The sequence below is a fragment of the Crocodylus porosus genome, unplaced genomic scaffold (genome assembly GCF_001723895.1).
Source record: "Crocodylus porosus isolate Cpor-Errol unplaced genomic scaffold, CroPor_comp1, whole genome shotgun sequence".
In the NCBI taxonomy this organism is placed as follows: Eukaryota; Metazoa; Chordata; order Crocodylia; family Crocodylidae; genus Crocodylus; species Crocodylus porosus.
The window spans coordinates 15,541,351-15,561,517 of NW_017728915.1; the positions used below are offsets into that span (position 1 = coordinate 15,541,351).

General features: G+C 43.2%; 1 long non-coding RNA gene across 1 annotated transcript; it reads left to right on the forward strand.

Annotated features, from left to right (window-relative positions):
• Window positions 1-8,393: 8,393 nt before the first annotated feature.
• Window positions 8,394-19,965, forward strand: LOC109310530. The gene is made up of 3 exons (XR_002101239.1): window positions 8,394-8,405; window positions 11,383-11,386; window positions 19,494-19,965. It is a non-coding gene; the product is annotated as an uncharacterized LOC109310530 (long non-coding RNA).
• The last annotated feature ends 202 nt before the right edge of the window (window positions 19,966-20,167 follow it).

Sequence of the window (20,167 nt, forward strand, 5' to 3'; positions counted from 1 at the left end):
GCTGCCAGGCAGGGGCGTCAATCCCAGCTGCCCCCCACTGCCCCATGCTGCATTGGGGGCTCTGCCATGAGCCCCCCCAAGCCCCACTATGGCTGCCCCACCTACCCCAGCTATGGCCCTTTAAGTAAAAAAACTAAAAAATGAAAAAAAAACCCAACTCACCAGCTCCTGCAGCAGCCTCAGGGCTTTGAGGGGCTTGTGGAAGAGCCTCCCGCATGATGCAGGGCAGCAGGAGGCAGCAGAGATCACCCCCTGCTGGGCAAGAACCAGTGAGTCAAATTTTTTCTTACTCCTAAAATGATTTGTTTTCTTCTCTAGCTTATGTAAAGGAAGGGTAATTCTTGCTCTCACACACTGGTTTTTGCATCCTTAGTCTGATGAGAGCAATGAGTCACTCACAAAGCAATCTGGTACAATGTGTCTTTACTTATGTATGGGCCTCAACAGGTATTAGCTTGGATCCTAACAAAAAAAAAAAAGATAAACATTATAGAAGGAAAATACTAAACAACCTTCATATGAAAGTGCCAAGCTAGTCTGACTAATGAACATTGGTTCCTTTTTTCGTTGTAATTTCTGATCATTTCATATCAAAGCTGGCTGGAGAAAGCTAGAAGAATGTTTGGAATTCCATATTGTCAGCAAAATGTTAAACAGTATAAAACTAAACCAAAAGTTGTGAAACATTTGAACATTTGAAAATTAAAATGTTCCATCACCTCTGGTCACTATACGTACTGCTGACATAGCATGTAATGACAGTAATATTGATAATGTATGGATATTGGGGGCGCAAGGTGTGCTAGAGCCTCAGGGCTAATAACTAATCATCTAGTTATTTTGATCAAAGTAATACAGTTGATCAAAACAAGCAGAAGGCACTGTTCTATGTGGTGTGTAGGCTGCCACTCGGGAACCTAATTATTCTGCATGCCTTAAGTTTCTATCTTTAGTCTGATGATACAGAACTGTCCTTTTTAGCATCATTTGCCTAATGCAGTTGGGGTACATTTGTAAATGGATGAAATTCATATTGCTTGAAATGAATCCCTCATACCATCACACAAGCCTCTTATCTTTGTTGTATAGTAAGCCCCAAGGGGTTATGCTGACTAAAACTTAAGCTTTCATCATCAACAACAAGCTTTAGCAAAAGCTACAATGACTGGTTGTGGTGGAACCTGCACTCTAGGTGGGGTTATTTGAGAGCACCCTGAGAGGGAATCCCCTCTGACTCACCTGCTATGCCTTTGGTGTTAATGAAAAAAAGGAGGGTTTAGTGATGCAATTATGGGTTCTGCTTTCTGGGGCTACTCACGGCACAGCAAGTTGATGATTTGGGGCTCCACCTTCCCTACACCCCATCCACACACCAACTGCAGTGTCACCAAGGAGGTATTCGCCAGCTAAGCCAAGCCACTGGGCTCTATCAAAGGTTAGGATTGTGGCAATGCAGTTTTGTTCCTTGTCTCCTGTGGGGCAGTGATCAACCTAACAGCTCCTATCTGGACATCCATTCCCAGAATATCAGAAAGGAGGAACAGAAAATATATAAACAAAATAATAAATTTCCCAAAGGAGAAGCATTAGATCCCTTGCTTTCTGGATCTTCCCCAGGGGAGATACCCTTAGCAAAAGTCCTACTCAGGGTTCTGGAATCCTCCTGAGCCTCCGGAAGGCCCCAGTCAACATCCAGAAAAGAATATAAACTAATACAGGGATCTCCACACCGTCAACTGGGCCTGCAAACAAGAAAACAAAGACAAACCCCTCTGGGGTACTCACAAATAAAGAGAAACTGAAATTGAATCCAAACGTGCAACCCTCAGTAGAGCTGATTCCTTTCAGGCTGCAATACTTGGCTTTCCCAGGGCTTCCTGTCTCATATACAAGGGCAGCCCTGAAAGTAAGGATGACAGTCTCAGACCTCTCACATCTTACCTCCTTGGGGATGCTTTGGGAAGCTGTTAAACCTTCTTTGTACCAGGCTCTGGCTCCTAGCTTTCTTCCTCCCTGTGCACGGCCATGCCTCCTTTTATACTGCCAGCGTGGCCCAGTTCCCTGATGTCATCCACCATGCATCCCCACAGCTGGAAGGAGCACGCATTTATAAATCAATGGTGTGGCACCACACGTCACTCTGCTGCTGACTGAAGCTTACCTGCAGATAAGTCCAATGGGCAGTAGGTCATCTGCAGCTCCAGTACAGTGACCCGGTGTCTCATTCATGTCCCCCCGGGTCTCACTATCACACTGGTCAATGATAAATTGGTTCTTAAGTTTTACTCCAGATATCAGAAATGCAGAACTTGACTCGTAATAAATTGCCATGGGTTCTTCCTCTTAGAAATACTCAACTTACACACCCTACCTCAGTTTCTTAAATTCATTTTTGTTTTTATTCAGACCTTTTTTTTTCTGCATTGAAAGTCTTGAAACAATTGTAATTTGCTTAATATAGTGCTTCCATATTTTCCATGAAACTGTGTTACATCATTTCATTGTGAATTGCATTTAACTTCCTAGGATAATGAGTGGAAAAATCTTTTACTTACTATAAGGTCTAATTTTGATGTCTGTACTCTGGGACCAAGGAACCCACAGTGCACACTCAACAGGTTATCGATCAATGTCCTCCAGTTACTCAAAGATTCAGATCCCATCAGGCATATTGTTTCATTACCTCACATTACTCCCTCTTTCTTAGGTGCCCAGAAAGACACTGACTGTGTAGACATACTGGGCTAGATTTCTACATAAGCAGACTCATGCTGTGCAGCCCCTGCAGCTGTTTCATCAATATAATTGTGGAGGAGTGACTGAAACTCTATGCAACTGCTGCTTGCACCCAAAGGTCCCCTTCCAGTGAAGCAAATAATTGAAAATTCTCAGCCTCCAGTCCATTTCAAACTGTTCCAATGTTATACATGACAATTAAAATTGAAGAACCAACTGCAGGAATAAGTCATATTATCTTGCTAATTTACACACGTACATGTAGCAAACAGTGTATGTTCACGTTTAGATTGTTGTTCAAAGTAGGCATCTTAGTTCCTTAAGGTATTTTTATAGTTCTATAGTTATTAGACATTAAGCCTTTTGCCACTAAGCCTGTATCTGTAAGGCTGGGGGCATGAGCAGTCTCATGGAGTGTGGAGTTAGCCAAGTACCTGAGCATAGGGGGATCCAGATTCATGGTTAAGGCTGTGTAAAAGGGGTCAAACCAGGTAGGCAGTCACACAACTAATCTAAAACAATATCCATATTCATAGTCCAGGTCAATCCTGATGCAAAACAGGATAGGCAGGGGAAAGGTACTGAAGTCTGGGGATGGAGTGGGACTGAGCTGTATCAAATATGAGGTGGTGAGCCGCCAGCACCCAGATGAAAAAGTTGCAAGGCTTTTCAGTCTCAGTCCTGACTCTTTATGCTAAGTCTTTTATTGGGAGTAAGCACTGGAGAAGGAAAAAGGAAAACAGTACAGAAGCTGGCCTTGTGATTTTCTGCCAGCCAAAATTTTCTGCCAGCCCTACTTAGAAGACAGATTGATCTCTAATGGCGTCTACATTTTTTCATATTTCCCATGGTTACATATTGTTAATGTGGCAGTACCCATAGAATAACTTATGGAGTGATATGGTAGTCAGGGTACTGGTGTTCTTTCTATTGTATTATATAACTCTGCTACAGGTGTCTTGAGTTTTGTTATCACTAGTGCTCCTACTGGCAAGAATATAGTAGTGACAGATTTCCTGAAAAAGTATCTGATTCTGTGCCCATGGACTTGTCATGAGCTGCCCTAGTCCCAGTAGAGCCCTGTCACACCCCTTTCTCATCCCCAGCACATTTGTTTCTTGCTCTTTATGCTGAGTCTTCTACTGGGCATAAGCACTAGAGAAGGAAAAAGGAAAAGGGAGAACTGGTACAGAAGCTGGCCTTGTCAATTTTATGCCAGCCAGAATGATCTTTTGTAAATGGAATTCATGCCAAGAAATGGACTGTTTCCCATGCTTGTTCAGTTCAAAATGTTGAAAATTAAACTCAAAATATCGGTTGCTCACTCTTACCCTCCATTCAGCTTACATTTGTTGAGAATATTTTTGTCTTAAGAATCAAATTCGTAGGAACAATTGCATGGTATTTTAAGTAGAACCTTGCTACTGGGATGTTCTCCTTCTGAAAATAAATGCCCATAAACTACTGGTGCCTTCTGAGACTGGGGGGGGGCACCATGGCGGTGAGTGCCAAGTGGGGACTGCCCGCTGCTGCCGGTGTTGGTGGCTGCAAGCAGCGAGTGGGGACTACCCACAGCTACCAGTGTGAGTAAGAGGCAAGCAGGGACTGCCCACAGCCACCAGTGTCAGCAGCTGGGGGGCGGGATGGGGGAAGGGGTGGTGAGCGGGAAGCAGCAAGTGCTCACAGCTGCTGCAAGCCACATTGGTTGCAAGTGGGGGGTGGGTGCGGGTGACAAACACCCACAGATGCCAGTGACAGCTGTAGCAGTGGCCAATCTCGGGGGGGGGGCACATCCCCCCCCTTCACATCGCTTATGGCCATGCTTAAGAGTTGCAAGGCTTTTCAATTTGCCTTTCCTTCCCACATATTATGGATTATAAAATACCAGACTCTTAGCACATTAGTGAGGTCATTAAGCCTTTTGTCTTGTTTAAAAGTGAAATTTGCAGAGGTGTGGGGTGTATTTCTCTTCTGGATTCAGAGGTGTCAGTTAACCCAGTTTTACTGAGGTAAAATGAACTCTGAGATGCTGAAGATGAGTATATTGTAAATGTGTGTAATGCTATCTAACCATAACAGACTTAAGAATAGGTCATCAACAGGGATCAGGGTTTTGTGTTTCCCATGGAAAAATGGAGAAAACCATGGATTTCACATTTTAATGAGAGAAAATGCAGATTTTCCCTTTGAGCAGGAAAACCCACGGATTTCCCCCTTTTGCAAAGAGCTCTGCAGGCTGGCTGAGTTCCAGCTTGCAAGTGCTGTTTGCAAAAGGGGTGGGAAAAACCCAGCCCTCCCTGGAGGGGAAGGGAGAGGGGGAAAGGGTGGGACCCGATGCAATCATTTACTGCCACAGGAGGAGGATCAGTCCTCTTTGTTCCTGGAGGTAAGTGGGGCTTGGGAGTTGTGGGGTAGGGCTGGTGGAGAAGCTGGCTTGGGGCTGAGGGAATGAGGATGTGATGGGAGAAGACATGGAGTGCCTACTAGCCAGCAGGCACTCCTGGTGGGGCTTTCCCCAACACTTTCCCCTCTCTCAACCTGGGCAAGTGGGTGGGCAGGAAGGTGGGCAGGCAGGGAGAGGTGGGGGAACAGAGAACACCCCAGGGCATGGTGGCAGAAGGGTGAGGGGCACTGCCAGCCCCTCACCTCAGCTCACTCTGTGCCCACTCCCAGGAGCAGGTCTGGGGGGGTGACAGCAGCAGTGCCCCTCTGTGGGCGACACGTGTGCTACCAGGCTGGAGTTTGCATGCGGCAGCCACTGCCACCACCACACCCACATCACTTGCCTGCAGCCAGCAGCAGGAAAGCCACACGGGATGTGGGCTGTGGTAGTGGCCACTGCATGTGAGCCCCCTCCAGCCAAGCAGGCATGTGAGGCCTGCAGAAGGGCACTGCTGCCCTCACCCCTGCTCTGGACAAGCGGCATGGGGCATGGCGGTGGTGGTGCAGTGGTGCTGGCGGCCACCATGTGAGCAGAGGTGTAGTGTGGGAGTAGCTGCTGGCAGCAGTGTGATAGCAGCTGCCAGTGGCAGCATGGTGGTGGTGGCAGCCACTGCTTGCCAGTACTGCTGCACCACCACCACCATGCCCCACGCCTCTTGCCTGGAGCAGGGCCAGGGGGGCAAAGGCAGTGGTGCACCTCTGTGAGCTCCATATGCCTGCCTGGCTGGGGGAGAGCAGGGGCTCACACACAGTGGCTGCCACCACACCCCATGTCTCATGTGGTTGCAGGCAAGCAGTGTGAGGTGCAGTGATGGCAGTGCAGTGGTGGCAGTGGCTGCTGTGTGTGAGCTCCCCCTCCCCCCCTCCTGGGCAGCACGTGTATGGTCCACAGTGGGGCACTGCTGCCCTTGCCCAACTGGCCCTGCTCCTGGGAGCAGGCACAGAGTGAGCTGAGGTAGGGGGCTGGCAGTGCCTCTTGTCCCTCCCCCACTGCACCCCAGAGCACACTCCTTCCCCTCCCGCCACAGAGAGGCACTGCTGCCCTCATCCCTGCCCCCCTTCTTGGAGCAGGCACAGAGATGCACTTCTCCCCCACTCTCAATCTGCCCCCCAACCCCTTCCTTTCCGCCTGCCCCCCCCACACCTGCCTGCTGGGGATGTGTGTGTCTGTGCCTGTGTGTGTGGGGCTGGGGGCGTTTGTGGGGGGGGTAAGGGGCATGAGCACAACTGGGGAGGTTGTGGCAGGGAGTGAGGGGGAATGGGGGGTCTTTAATTTGTATCACGGATTTTGTTTTTTTTTATCAGAGAATTTGTGTTTTTTTACCAGGGAAAATCAGGATCCCTGGTCATCAATCACATGCCCCTGTGGGATAATCCTTTGTTACATTTCAGCTGATCCTCTCTAAAAGGCACCTCTGGGTTATACCAAAGCTACCCTGTATTTAGCAGCATTGAGAGACAGTACCTTCCCTATCATCTAAAGGAGCTGATAAAGCAAAATTACCCAAAGATTTTGAAGGCAAGTGCTGCCAAAAAGAAGAAACCAGGACCACACCAGCGCTGGACCATGATGAGCTCTCAGCTGAAAGTAGCAACTGATGAGATGCTCATTATTGACAATTCAACTTCTGCTTCTGATTGCCCCTTGTTAAATTTCCAAACAAGTTCCTTTGTTGGACACCTATGCTGCTGTGCTAGAGACAACCTCCTCAAACATCTCCAAAGCCATGTTATTGTCCTCATTCAAATCCTTCCTTATAATACTCCTTTGCTATGGTGCCAACAGAAAATTTTGACCATGGATAAGCTGCTGGTATGTCGAGACCACTGCTTGTAATTCTGAACAATATTGTCTCATTATTTCCTTGTAGTCCTCTGTTTGTCTGTATCCACCTGTCTCTGTCTCTTGCCTTAAGCTTAGATTTTCAACTCTTTGGGGAGCGACCATATTTTTGTTCTGTGTTTGCTCCACCAAATACATTGTGATCTTGACTAGATCCTTGGTGGTGCAAACAATTAATAAGTACCCTCCTCAAGAATGGAGATGTCAAATGCAACACTAATAGTCTATATCCAGAACCCTTTAGCTGCTGAAGATAGAAAAATGCTAATATTTTCTAAGACTGGTATGAGAGACAGGTAACGTCCCACTTGGAATAAGCTGTACAGAGAACAACTGAGGCACTGACAGATGTACAGACCCCCACTCTAACTCATGGCACTTTACATAAAGCATCATGAGTTAGAGTGCCCCCCTGATCCAACAGATAGTCACCCTTTTGGTTGGGGGAAAAGGGGGTGGAGGGAAATCGAGTTCCACTTTGGAGCCAATTGAGTTTGAGGACCCTGTTTGCAGCCTCTCTCCCCAACCTCCCTCCCCGCCCCCAGATCTGATGTTGTCTGCAGGATGGGTGGGGAGTGAGCTGTAGGGTTTACCTGGCCTGAGCTGGAGGAAGCAGGGGCTGGGGAGGGCCATGCTCCCATCCACCCAACCCCCCTCCAGCTCAGGCTGGGCAAGCCCTAATCTGCAGCTCACTCCCTGCTCCCTTCTTGTAGATAGAACCAGGAGTGGGGCTGGCATCAGACCAGTCCTGATCATGCAACAGATTGACCCTAAGGTGCTCCAAAGTGGAGTGCCTTCATCTGATCCCTTATTTGATGAGGGTTAATTTGTTGCACAATCGGCCCCTTTTAGAGCACTCTGCAGACATGCATGTGTGTCACAGCATGACTGAGTGCTTTCAGGAGGCCAACTGCATGCCAAATGTAACTTCTGCCTGTACCCTTGGTTTCAGCTAGGACATTTGTTTAAAACAACTGAATGCCACTTACATTTCTGACTTTATCGAGATCCTTAAAATAGAGAGGACCTAATTTTCCCCAGTAGCTATCCTTCTGCAGTGTAATAACCCCCTAGTATTCACCATATCTCCTACCCCCACCCCCAATCCTGCAGTTGGTAGCTTGAAAATGATTTTGCTCAGTACCTAGAAAAATTAAATTTCTGATCTGTGTCTTTGACATTGGCCTCGACTTCGGGTGCTTTTTGTAATGCCAGACTCATGATTTTTATGTTCTTGCAACCTGACAGACTTTGATACCATTACAGCTGGGCTACATATCTTAATTTATGTTACAATATTGCCTCAGTGATGTCGGAGACAAATGTTTAATTCACGGAACCTCCGTTTCAAACTAGAGACCCTGCATGCAAAAGGCAGATTTCTGTATTTTTTCATCAATTTCTTAGTTCATAAAAATCAATTTTTGTAGAGTTTTTACACTGTACATAAAAGACTGTGGCATCAATTAGCCTTAATTCTTTTTTTTTTTCTTTTTTGGAAACCTCTTTGTAGGAAAATCTCATATTTCAGCAATTTGCATTATCCACACAATCTGCTTTGAAGTTCTAAGTTATGGTAAGAAAAGGATCCACTTATCTGCACATAAAAAATGTTCAAAGCTTATAAATTCCCTGAAACAGATGTACATTATCATTGGATTTGCCTTTCTCTCTTTGCTGTTGCATGGCTAATAGAGTTTCATGTGCCCCCTCACATCCTCCCCATTTAGCATCTTTTCTCTACAGAAGCATGCACCCTACTGTGCCAATCCACACTTCAAAGATTTCTGTCTATCTATTAGAAACAAAGCACAAAGTGAGAACATATGGCCCCTTTTAAATTTCCCACATTTAAGTCAATATCGTTTCTTTTCTCCTTTGGCAAAGAAACATAATAAGGTTTATCTTCTCCCTTCCTAAATCTGCTGGCTCTCTCAAACTGCTTGTGCCAATTCAGCAGTTACTTTGCAGGATCAGACTTGGCAGCACATAGAAAAACAAAATCTCTAATTTTTTAAATTGCTTTTATTTCTCTAGATCAAGAAGATGCATTTAAATGATGAAAAAGGGACTAAAATGTAACTGCACACTTTCAGATAAGTGGATTTTAAAACCATGAAAGGGCACAGCAGAGAGTCAATCGCAAAAACTGTTTCATTCAAGTTCCTTTCAGAGTGACATCTTTCCAAATCTCTCCCTTCACCAGCTAAAGGACTGGAAACATTCTTGGGGCTCGATTCTTTATTGGGTGAGAGCATTTTGTGTTCATAGAATCACAGAAGTCGGGTCGGAAGGGACCTTGTAGATCTTCAAGTCCGACCCCCTGCCAGGGCAGGAGAAAAACTGGGCTCAAATGACTCCATCCAGGTAGGCATCAAACCCTCTTTTAAAGACCCCCAGGGTAGGAGCCAGCACCACTTCCCTTGGAAGTTGGTTCCAGATCCTAGCCGCCCTGACAGTGAAGTAGTTCTTGCAGATGTCTAATCTAAAACTACTCTCCAAGAACTTGTGGCCATTATTCCTTGTTATGCCAGGGGGCGCTGGGGGAAACCAGGTCTCTTCCAAACCCTTCTTGTCCCCCCTAGTGAGTTTATAGATGGTCACCAGGTCCCCCCTCAGCCTTCTCCTGTGAAGGCTGAACAGGTTCAGGTCCCACAGTCTTTCGTTGTAGGGTCTGCCCTGTTGTCCCTGGATCATGCGGGTGGCCCTCCTCTAGACCCTCTCCATGTTGTCCACATCCCTCCTGAAGTGGGGCGCACAGAACTGGACACAGTACTCCAGCTGTGGCCTGTGTTGTTTTGTCCCTCTTCTCAAGATCCACAGAAACACAGTGACGGCATTCAAGGAAGTGGCCAAGCAATAATTACACATCAATTACCTGATGTACAGGAAGGAAAGTAACTTACCTCTAGTGTTTTTTTGGATCTCCAATATCTTGTGCATGTGCCTCATGCATAATCCCAAAATCTTTTGACCAGTAGTATATTTTGGAATTGCTTGCCCCTCTATGCCATCAGAGAGGTAGACACAAGGATATGCAGGTATAGACATACTGAGCACAGCTGGGCAAAAGATTCTGTTCTCATATTTATGGCGTATAGGTTGTAGCCTCTGGTTTCCTTACTATTCATTCCATCCAGGAAGAGCACAGACCAACTGCAGATGCTTCCTTAGCCTGACGAAGAGTGTTTGTACCTGAAAGCTTGCAAAGAATTTTTCCAACTATTTGAGCTGGTCTAATAAAAGATATCAGCTTTACCCAAAGAACCTTGTCTGCTCATATTTATGTGCGTTTGCAGATTCTAGAGCAGCAAAAAGATTGTTTTTTGCTTATAAAAATGTGCCTTTCATGCATAGGTGCTTCACATAACCTGAGAATTCACAAGCTCGCTGGAAATTGTTTGCGACACAGTCTGTGTAGACAGCTTCATGGGAATGTTCTGTATTTTATGGGGTGTTATGACTTCAAATTCTCACATCAGCAACACTGATGTACTTGAAGTAACATTTATGCTTATTCTGACACTCATTTCAGTGCAAAGGTGAACAGAACTTTAAAAAGACAGTCCCCTAAGCAGCATGCAGATGGGATGAATAGTGGGAAAATAAAAGGATTCTGTAAAGATGCTGGCAACAAAAACTGGCAATTTTCTTTTACATTTTGAATAGCAGTTTTGTTGCTTTAGGAAGGTTTAATCCATTTCATCCCTACTCATCTTTTACATATTGGCTAGAATCCCCATTGAGATCAAACAGAGTTTTTCCCTGAACAAGACATTCAGGATTTGACCCAGATTGAACAATACCAATAGATAAGTCAAGTTTCAGGTCAATCTTGGTGGAAACGTCAGAGGGCTTACCTAATAACTGAACAGAGCAGAAAGAAAATGAGGGCCATCTGTGATACATTCCCTGCCATGCAACTTTGAAGAAACATTTGCAGTTGTTTTATGTTCAGGGACAAACATGTTGAAAAAAAAGTTCACACTTTTTTTGTGAAGTGGATGGAGTTGGTGGTTTTCATCACTCCTAGAAATCTCTTTAGAAGCACAGAAAAGTGACTGTGGGAAAGCAGGAGCAACCACATGGAGCCCTGCAGAAATAGCCATTGTAGCCAACATGCATTATGGCTGCTTATCCTTGATGCTCATTTGATCATCAGGGATTATAACACATTAAGGAATGAAATCCTGGCCCCAGGGAATTCATTGGGCTCAGCTTTCACCCAATGGGTATTGCTACTGAATTTCTAATGGTCAATCTTACTTTAGTGTTGTGTACCTGGTGCATCTGAGATTGTTCTGTTACACCATCAGAACTTGAGCCCATTTTTAATTAGTCCTTACTCAAAGATTTCTTAGGGCAGTATCTTTTATTGGACCAACTACATAGTTGGGATAAGATTAGACAAGCATTTGAAAGCAAGACATTCTTGCTTAGCAAAGACCCCTATGGGAAATTTACTCATGTAGGAATGTAAACTGAGGGCCAAGTCATTTTTTTGTTAGGCAAACTCTCTCATGTGAAAACTAAGCAGAGAGGAAGCTAGCTAAGAATTTCTCTAAGATCCCCACAACGGGGAAGGGTAAGAATAACCTAAGGAAGTCTAGTGAAGCCCAGAGCCAGACACTGACATTTTAGTGCCAATCTGTGCCTCTCCCCTGTTCCTTAACTGCATGGAATTTGAGAACACAATTGCAAATTGTCCATAAATTTGTGACCAGTCCATAAAAAAAAAAATACCTGTCCACATGTTCTGTAAAAATAACAAAGCCTCTGTAAAAGTAAAAGCTGATCTCATCTCAATATTTGTTGCCTGATTTAAGCTACATTCAGCTATTGATGCTGAACACAAAGTGGATCAGCACTGCCCAGTGGCTAAGTGGGAGTGCTGCCCAGCACCTTGCAGTAAACACTGTCAGGCCTTTCTGGCTCCCTGGAGCCTCTGTAGTTCATTGTAGCTGGGACAGATCTCTGGGGATGGGATAGGGGAAGAGGTGACAGGTGGGGGTCTGTGCTATTAGCAGAGAGCAGGACCAGAAAAAGTAAGGCTGGGGGTTGGATTGGGAGGGACAGTATGGTGTGTGGTGCACTTGGGGGTGTCAGGTATGGGGTGAGTATGGGTCCCCTGGGGTGGTGACAGCCAGGTGTAAAAACACAGCTGTAGTCACACAAGGCTGCCAACCCAAGACTTTTTTTTTTATAGTAAAACCGTACTTCAGTAAAAAACCTTGGTTGTCAGTAAAAAGTTTGCAGATTATCAGTAAAACAAATTTCCTGGGCTAACAATTGTTTGAGGATAAACAGAACAGTGTAGCTGATGCCTTCCCATACCCCAACATAAGAAGTCTTCCCTTTTCAGATGCAATTCTGGAGAGCAACACGGTTCCCAAATAAAGTTTTCATGACTTGGCACAGGCAGAGCTGTCCCTTGCATAGGGCAAATCGGGGCGACTGCCCCGGGGCCCGTGCTTTGGGGGGCCCCATAGAGCCAGGTCAAGCAAGCCCCTCCCACAGGGCCCATCTGGAGCGGGTGGCTCAGCCCTGCACCACAGAAGAAGCATCCGGTTGCTTGCCCCACCCCGCCACTGGCTTTGTATCTGCCGAAGAGCAGCTTGTCTGGGGCACACGGGATCTGGTTGGCCCCGGGCACCAAATGTCATTGCTATGGCACTGCCATGCCCTGCCTTTGCAAGGATCCCATGGCCCTGTGCATTGTTAAAGGGGCTCTGCACCGGCTGATTTGCCCCAGGCCCCTAGGGTCAGCTCTAAGCACAGAACAGATTTTTTCACAAATCATGCACCTCCAAATAAGATTTTTTGTTTTTGTTTTGAGAAGATGAAATGAAGTAAAACAGATTTTTCCATAATCATAGCCAAAAGCTCACCACATGGAGCAGCTCATCCCCTCAGCCAGCTTAGTAGCTTCTTCAGGCAAAAACGCAAGCTTTTACCCCATCACAGCTGCTGCCAAATTGCCGAGCAGCCAAACCTTCTACCAGCTTAGCAGTGGCTGTGAGAGAGTTAAAATGGGACTCTCTTGAATGTTACCTAGAAAGAAGTGAAAAAAGCCTCTAGCAGCCACTGTAGTATCTCTGAAAAGGAGAACACAGAAAGATGGGCTCAGCTCTGGAGTGAATCTCACTCCAGGAAAACAGAATAAGGGACAACTGTTATTGCAAAGTTTAGTCTCTGTAGACTGGAGGAAAGACAAAAACTACATATGCTTTTGAACGTGAGCAGATGAATTGTTTAATGAATTAAATTTTAGCATCATTTGGTTGGAGCATCATTTGCTACAGACATCTTCCCCTATTTAGTAGTGTTGCATCAGTATACTAAGGGAAGATTCTCAACAGGTTTAAATTGGTGTATTTCCATTTACTAAGAAGCTGATGCAGATGCATGAAGCCCATGGAAGTTTTGTCTCCAGTATTCCTCTATAGCAGATGATGCATTAAGTGGGAAAGAAATTATGTTCAAGGTCTTTAGAAGGAAAGTAACTCTCCCAGAAAAGTTGTAAATATATGAAGTGGTCCAAAAATTACAGAGCAATCATATATTTTATTGTCGTCCATTTGCTTTACTCATTGGGTTACTTTTCTATGTAGTTTCCTTGCTGGTTGACACACTTCTGTCAGTCTCACGCTACAGTTCCTATCCGTGAGAAAAAAATTTGGGCTGGTCTTGAAATCAAGCTTATACTGTTTCTTGCACTTTGCCATTGGACTTGTATCTTCTCTCTCCCAGGGCTTCCATTAGTGCAGGGGTAGCCCTAAAGCCACTCTATGCAACCCGCCAGACTCCTGGCAAAGCTGGGGAGAGTGGCCTGCCATGGAACTGTAATTGGCAGTAGAAGAAGCCTGACAGCTCCTGTCACACTCTCACCACTTGCTGGTCACCACTGCCACAATCCTACCTCCCCAGCTTCCACCCCCGTCCCATGCCCTGTGCTGGACCCAGAGCTCCTGTCACAGCAGGGGACACATGGTGATGGCAGCTCTGGCTTGGGCACGCTCTGGCTTTGGCCACTCTGGCACAGGGTACACAGTAGGAGCCAGCTGCCATGTGCTCCAGGTTAGAGCTGGAGCTGCCACTGCTGTGTACTTCTGTATGGAGATGAAGCAGGAGCTACCACCAGTGCAGCGGAGCCCTTGTGCACCCTGGTCTGGATATGGCCCACAAGGAGCCCCACAGTTTGGATCTTGCCCAGAGCACAAGGTGAATTTACCACCCCTATTTTAAAGCACCAAGCAGGCGAAAGTCACATAGAATAAGGTCAGGGCTGTACTAGGGTTGAGGAAGGGTCTCAAATCCCAGGTTTTCGCTGGTTTCTGTGGTCACGAAAGCAGTATGCAGAAAACATTGTTGTAGAGGACGTTCTACAATACCTACTTCAAACAGCTGGCTTCAGATTTTCACTGAGCAGAGTGCAAAAATATTTTTTGTTCACAAGGGACCCCTTGCTTAACAAGTCTGTCACCAGGACATCATTAATGTAGCAGAAAGGCAGCAGAAGGATTTCACAATCACATACCCCAGTTTCCAAAAATTGAATCACAGAACACAATCTTCTGTGGTGCAACTAAGATTTGTAACCACCATTTTTATAACTGTGCAGAGAGCACACACAGTGACAGCCAAATCCATAATCGCCGCTTTGCCGGCACAGGTGGTCCCACCAGCAGTACTACAGCAGGATTATGTTGCTAGTCTGCTAGTCATATTTTTTCTATTACTATAACAGATGCCTTGTTAATTTTGCAACAAAGAGCCGTAGTTAGCAAGAATGTGAAGCACCCCATCCTATTGTTTCTGCTTCCCAATCACGTTTTGTGGTACTAGAAATCCTGGGTCCATTTTATCAAGCTTTTTTTGTCCTATGTATCTAGTATAGGGAGGGGTTAATTTGCCTCAAGTCTTAAATGCTACAGTTTTCATAGATCCAATTCCTAGTGGAACTTTCAAAGTACAGTAATGTTCTGTGTTTCAAAACTAAATGACTTACCTAATTAAGTATTTTTCAGACCTGATGAACTAAATAGCTCTCAGCTACCATGGCAATTGGTATCAGTACCTAGGGTGGACAAATATAGTGCATAGGACCTATGACTAACCACGCTGGCCAATTTCCTACCTTAGAGTTCCTACCCTGGCATTTCACCGTTTATCTTGCTTGAACTAGCATGACAAGTCTGGCTATTAACAAGCTCAAGTGGCACTTTATCTATCAACAATCCTATCCTGTGAACAAGCGTATGCAGAACTACAAACACCCACTCCAACTTTACTTTGCAAACACCATAGAAAAAAACATTGTCAGGAGTAGAGAAAATACAGGCTCCAACATGGGTTTTACTCTACAAAGTTTTATTTGCAATTTTAAATTTGTAAACCATAAAAAAGAGCTTATCAAATATTTATCTGAAATTGGTACAAGACAATATTGAGACTTGTATAATTATTGGCAAGCTGCATTGGAAGGACCAGATTTCCGCCTTGAGGCGTTCATGAATTTCTTCTGATTCCCAGTAGTTACATATGTGCGGTTGAGAACAAATTTGGCCCCAAATTGCTTACTTTGGTATTTGCTTAAAAAATTCACCAAGATTTAATATAGTGTATTTTTATTAATAGAAACATGGGAATGACAAATACAATAGTGCCCACAACTACCATTGCCTTAACTCAGGACCATCATCATCAAAGCACAAGCTTCTACTGCTCAGCCAAAACAGTACACCTATCAACTACCAGTAGCAGAAGATTGCGCTCATCTGTATAAACTACACACTAGGGAAGAGATACAATACACACTTCACTAGCATGTTGCACAATGCACATCACAGTTTATAGAATTATCCAGTGCCTGATAACAGTTATATGAATGCTTGCCGTTGCCAGCCCCATAGCACTGTTCTTGTATGTTCTGAAACACCTGGTACTTTCTACTGTCAGAGATGGGATAGCAGGCTAGACAGGCCACTGGTCTGATTTGGTGTTTCCTATAATTCCAAGATTATGAATACGCTCACTGGAGGTACTAAAATCCTCCTACTGCAAAAGGAACAGCTAGTGCTTAGCACTTCAGAATAGACACGTAAGCCTTCAGCAGAGCCCAACCAAGTCCCACCCCCATTGTTGTTTGATGATGTGCACTATTCTCTTCCTAAGCAGCTTAGCTGGTACTGCAGCTGCTACTCAGGAAGTTTTCTTTAAAAATATTGCAAAAGACTTACCGAGATGCATCCTCTGCTAACAGAACCCATGATAAATCAGGCATTGGCTTGGAAGTCAGGAGTCTATTTCTGGCTCCATCCCTGGCTTGCCAGTGGGTAGCCTCATGCAAATTACTTCATATATAAAATTGGGTATGAAGAATACTGACCTCCTTCATCAAATGTTTTAAGTTCTACTGATGAAAAGCTCCTTCTAAAAGCTGGGGTTTATTAATTATATTATGAACCCAACATACTGTATTATAAGAGGGTCAAACAATGCTATAGACGTGATTCTCTTTCTCCAGATAGCATTTCCTTTTCTGTCTCTTAACTGTCTTTTTTCCACCCTCTACCCTTGTCTCTAAAATCTTGCTATCAACCTCTTCCCAATTTCTCTTCCTAGCTCTAACCCTCACAATAATCAAGTATCCCTTAAAGCCCTTCTATTCAAAAACAAAAAAATGAAAAATATCTATGTCATATAATCTCCATTATTTAGTTCAGTGGGAACGAATTAGCTGGAAATATATAAGTAGATTAGAGCGTGATTGATAAAATTATTTAATAAGCATGATCCAACCTGCATATGTGATACTATGTAATGTCTACTTCATAATTAATTGTTATTCTACTTATCTGTTGTCCAGCCTGGCATTTAGTTTTGACTCTCTGAGCACCTAAAACTTGTATAAAAGGCAAAAAGGTAAAAACACCATTACTAAGTCATATCAGCTCAACAGCACTCAAATTCTGCAGATAATAATAATCATGTGCTAAATCAAGGCCCAGTATTGAGGCCAGTAGCAACAGAAGACAGAAATCTAATCCAAAACATTTAGAAAGAAAATTCAATTTGATTTTCCCTTGTGTTGCTTTTATTTACCCTTCAATAAAATAGGCCTTGCAGAATATGTGGTCAATTTTTTTAACAATAACTGCAGAAGCACAAAGGGTCATACACATAACTGACCTCCCTGGCTGTGTCTATAATGGAATATTGCACATTAGAACGAGTGCTAGCTAGCACAATGTTAAGTATGACTAGAAACATGTTTTCACATTTTTAATTCTAGAGCCCATAGGTTACTCATGACCAGTGCACACATCTTTAAATGAATGCGTTTGTCTGCACTACAGGCAAAATCATGTTTCAGATCACGTTAGTTAACATAATGCATTTTTTCATTGTAAGTAAGACCACAGTGATGCTACTTTGATTCATTGGAATATAGGATGAAATATCTCTCGTAGCAATTGGGGTACATGAGGTCATATGGGCAATAAGAGTCATTTGTATGTGTATTCATGAAGCAAAAGGTAAGTTCTTGAATATGAGGGTTGGCTGTCTTTTAATACTAAAATGCTATCAAATTATTGTCTAGTAGTCTCCACTGTGTAACATACAACTTGTAATTTTTGACAGGACATTTTTGAAATTACCATAAATTCTTGTGTTCTTCAGAAATTCTTTTCCATGAGAATACTGCTGTAAATATGCTCCTGATCATTACAGTAGTGAGGCTAATGATGCCAGAGATACAAAAATTACGCAGCTCTCTACATAACATTTCCTTAATGGGTCCACTCTGCCATCATGCCAGTGGAGCCATACATAAGCATCTGGGGGCTGAACTGGGCCATATTATTTGCTACAGTGACTGGAGGATGTGTAGAGATTGTAAGTCTTGTTTAGTCAAGTGCCATGAGATTCTCTGATGAAATATTCTAATAAAATACAAAGCACAATTAGTATTTTTAATAAAGTTGGCAATATAATTTCCAAGGGCTGAAATTTAAAACATCTGTCTGACCAGGGCATAGATTCCAATACCATACGCCTGGAAAGAAAACATGGTCCCAGTGAAGTCAATAGGCACCAATGGATGAAGATATTAGCCTTGCTGTGTCCTCAGACTTATTTGCTTTTTATAAAGCAGCCACAAAATACCAACAACAGCTTTGAGGCCCTTTATTTCCAGACTTTGCACTCCCTGGGCAGAGCTGGGGGAACTTTTCCACGCCACTTTTTCCTGTCAAAAAATGGATACTGGGTGACACTAAAACAAGTCATGAATTAATCTCATCTTCTCCAGGTTGTTTATTTCTGAAAAATTAGAAAAAGTCAAAGTATTCTGATGTTATCAAAATGATACTGTTTCAGTTTTTGACCTGAAAGAATTTTTGTTTCAAAATTTCTTTCAATATTACTTTTAAACATATAAAACAAAACAAAAAAAAAAGCTGCAATCTGAAAGAAAACACTTTATTATGAGTGGAACGAAATGTTCCATTTCACAGGAAATAATTCCTTTCAACTTCTGGATTTCCCATAAATTCTGAAAAAATGCTTGTTTGGGGTCAAGGTGAAACGCATCCTATTTTTGATTTTTTGGAATAATCAGTAAAATGAATAATCAGTAATCTGCAGAGATCTAGTAGCAGATGAGAACCGTGAGCTTTGGGGCTTAACACTTTAAATATAAAATTAAAGCACACTCCCTTCTCAATGGCCTGACCTTTTCCCATTAAGTTAATGAGAATTCTTCCATCAGTGTGATCCCCTGATCTGTAAGCACTGACAGCAATTGCAATATGCCCCTGAAATCCACAACAAAAAAAGGAAATATACTTTCTGAACTAGTAAAACTTTAATTAACAGGGGTTTCTCTTGGCACAGTTTTTGCTATTAAATAAATAAAGCATTTAGTCAAAACCATCTATATTTACTATACAAAATACTGAAAAGCAAACATTTTAAAAGCTATGGAACTTAGGGTTTTGTGAAAAAAAACTGTGCTATACGAGCAGTTATTCACACTTAATGCACATAACACAAATGCAACACAGTATCAAAATACTGTCTGCTCGTACATGGCTAGTGTAAAGTTGGTAGTGTGGGGATGCCATGTTATTAACATTCAGATATGTACTTCACAGAATCCAAACCAGATCAAATTCATCTTTTGGATCTCAGGAAAAAAAACAAGCTCAAAGTTGTGACTTATGTTCAATGTAATACAACAGCTCAAAAGTCCACTTGCCTCCAAGTTTTGTTTTGCTGTTATCTTTTCTGGCAGAGTATCTTTGCATTTTAGAGTATTTATGCCCCATTCTACATTCTCTCCCTTCAGAGAACTGGCATACGATTGGAACACATGTTGAGTATTTCCTAGGTTTACACATTTTCACCCAGGAATGATTTGTGTAAAGTGAAAAAAAAAAACAAAAACAAAAAAAACCTAAAATGGCAGAATACTCTACCGAAAAGAGAACAGCATTGTGTGCATTTCAGAAAAAATAGCATGGCATCCCTTTTCAGATGGAATGTACACTTGTGTGTTTGCATGCGGTATAACATAAGTCACTTGAATACATCAGACTTTGTTAACACTATAATATAAATAAGCTTATTCCTTCTACTAGACATGTAAATGCCTTTTTTTTTTTGCAGTCAATAATTATATATACATTGAAAAAGAATGATACACAAGCAGCAAAATAGGCTTAGACTAGAACAACTCAGTGGTAACTAACCAAATTTGTGGCCTTTTCATATGTTCAATACAGAATATTCTGCATATAAATATTTTTGGACTTTAGGAATTTAAAAAATAAACAGAACAGTATAGTTGTCACACAGATCAAACACACTTTAAAACATTTCGCTAGATTTAACAGAACACAATGCTGACAGCTAAAAAAAAATAAAATAAACCAGATTTTTAAAAGGGACAATAAGTCTAAACAAATGCTGATTTTGGGAGACATGAGATGGAACTAATTACCAAGAAGCAGTGATTCCACCCAGTTCCACAAGTTGGCAAGGCTTTCAGCTTTATTTTTTTAAAACATTGATATCTCTTTGTCCTTAGATAGGCCAGCCACCTTCTAAGAGTTTCTATGCTCAAAAGTAGGAAAATCTTCC